Source organism: Myotis brandtii, unplaced genomic scaffold, assembly GCF_000412655.1.
Source record: "Myotis brandtii unplaced genomic scaffold, ASM41265v1 scaffold365, whole genome shotgun sequence".
Taxonomy (NCBI): Eukaryota; Metazoa; Chordata; class Mammalia; order Chiroptera; family Vespertilionidae; genus Myotis; species Myotis brandtii.
Genome location: NW_005364031.1, coordinates 878,482 through 881,084, shown reverse-complemented (window position 1 = coordinate 881,084; position 2,603 = coordinate 878,482).

Below are 2,603 nucleotides of genomic sequence, written 5' to 3'. Positions count from 1 at the left end.
TATAATGAAATATTATTCAGCCATAAAAAAGAAAGAAATTGTACCAATTGTGACAGCATGGATGGACACAGGGTATTATGGTAAGTGAAATAAGTCAGACAGAGAAAGGCAAATGCCACATGATCTCACTTATACATGAAATCTAAAAAACAAACAAACAAAAAACCATCAAGCTCATAGATACAGAGAACAGATTGGTGGTTGCCAAAGGCGGTACAGAGGGTGGGTGATAGACAAAATGGGTCAAGGGGGTGAAAAGCTACAAACTCCCAGCTATAAGATAAATAAGTGATGGAGCTATAGTGTACACCATGCCTACTATAGTTAATAACACTGTGCTGCATATTTGTAAGTTGCTAGGAGAATAGATCTTAAGAGTTCTCATCACAAGAAAAAAAATTCGTTAACTATATATTGGGACAGATAGTAACGAGACTTATTGTGGTGATTATTTCAGAATATATACAAATATAAAAGCATTATGTGGTATCCCTGAAACTAATATAGTGTTGTATGTCAATTATACCTCAATAAAATATAAAAGAAATTAGAGAAATGAAAGAAAGTTCTTTAAGTTCTATTCAACTGTGCTGCCCTATTCCATAACCTTGCCAAATGCAGGAGGGAGAAAGCTACCTTAAGTGTATACTCTAAATGGGGATGCTTTCAGAACAAGCAGAAGTGTGGCTGTTCCATAGTATTACTCATAGCTCACATTTGCATGGCAACACACAACTCTCACAAAACCCACTTTATCCTGAAAAGAGCCCTGAGAACCAGACCTGTTACCTCTGAGGAAACAGAACCCAGGTTATACGGAAGGTGGTGGAGCAGCGACTCTTGGCTCAGGGCTTTGTTCTCCATCTTGTCCTGGATAAGAACTCAGCCATCTCCCATAGAGAATTCTCCAGTTAACCTGTCATCGGACTCCTCGCTGCCTGAGGACCGCACAGTGAGCTACAGACCTTCTCTCGGCTTCTGTTTTCTCACATGCAAAATAAGGACAATGCCTCACAGGATAAGGTGAGAGTAAAAGTAAATGATGCCAGTGAAAGAAGGTTCATAAACCATAAGTGTTACACATGTTATACAACTCCCCTTTTCAGAAGCGTTACTGCAGCGTAAATAAGGACACTTACTTGTCTCTTAAATTTAGGCAAGTTTCTTAGTATTTCTAAGGCTCAGCTTCCTTATCAATAAAACGAGAAACTACTAGACCTTGCCCATGGAATTATTGTTGAAGAGAAAGGAGACAATCCATGCCAAGCATTTAGCACTGGTCAGTGGATGGGCAGAGCAAGCCCTCGGTGAACGCCGGCTATCTTCATTAGAGCCACTCACGTTCGATCCCGCCCTTTCCCAGCACAAGTGTAGCAGTGGAGGAAAGTCCAAAGGAGTCCAGGGCCTCCATATGCTGCTCCTGTCTGTCCAGGCTCTTTGCTCCGATGGCAGTTTCAAACGTTATTTTTGGAAGTGTGCCACTTACCCTTTGTTTTGCAAAAGTAACATCCCTGGTCCACAGCACACATCCAGCCGCTGAACACGTTTGCCCTCCTTTTAGTCCCCATCACACTAGAGTACAAGCTTTGGTTGGAGAATATTTATACCCATCCTGACATCCAGGACACAAAACTGACCTACCCTACATCTCAGTGTTCCTCCCGAAAGAGGGCAGTTCAACAAGGCTGCTTCAGAAGACCTCTGGCAGTCATGGAGCCACGTTTTCTGAGCACAGACAAGAATAAATCTTTTACGTACCAACTAGGAAAAGTCAACTCTAGTTGTGAGTAAAGGAATGTGAAACCCAGCAAAGTGCCTGGCATGTAGTTGGCACTTAGGCTGGGGTAGAAGAGAAAAGTAACAAGGTGTCTTCCAGGTTGGGTTGGTGTCTGATTATAGCTTTGAAGAATGTTTTAACAGGAAAAGAAGAATGAACACAACACAAACTAATCTTAAAAATCTAATCAGTCTCTTGCTATGAACACTACTCCTTAATCAGGTAACTACATTTTTCTGTGACTTAGATCATCTAAATAGAAACATATCTCTTTACATATTGCCTGAGGGGCATATAAATTACATATATCAACACTCACATGAATGGAAACTGTTTGCTGGTGTTCAGGTATGGTGGTGCCACCTGGGCCAGTTCCTCAGACTCGCTTTCAAAACTCTGAGATGTCCCAGTGACTTTCAGAGGGGAGAGAAACTTAAACTTGGGAAGGTGAACGTAGACAAGCATCCTGAAATGCTTGGCAATGCCTTGTTCCTTAGCATTTCAGAAATAAATTTGTTCATCATTCTCAAGCATTTTATTTTCCTCTTAATTCTTTTCTCTGGGAGGTCTTACAAGGGCTGTGATTCAGATCTTGGATGTCCTACCAGGTTTGCTTTGTTATTTCAGAATGTAAACATTTGAACATGTGACTTGCTATGTATGGGAACGTTAATCATCAGTGAACATTTAGTAAGTGACTGCTACCTAACAGGCATCATATAGGGCAATGTGGTTGATACATAAACCCCCAATCAACTCCAAACAACATTGAGGGCCAGCTATATACGATGCAATGAAGATGTCAATTAAAAATTTTTTTATTGAT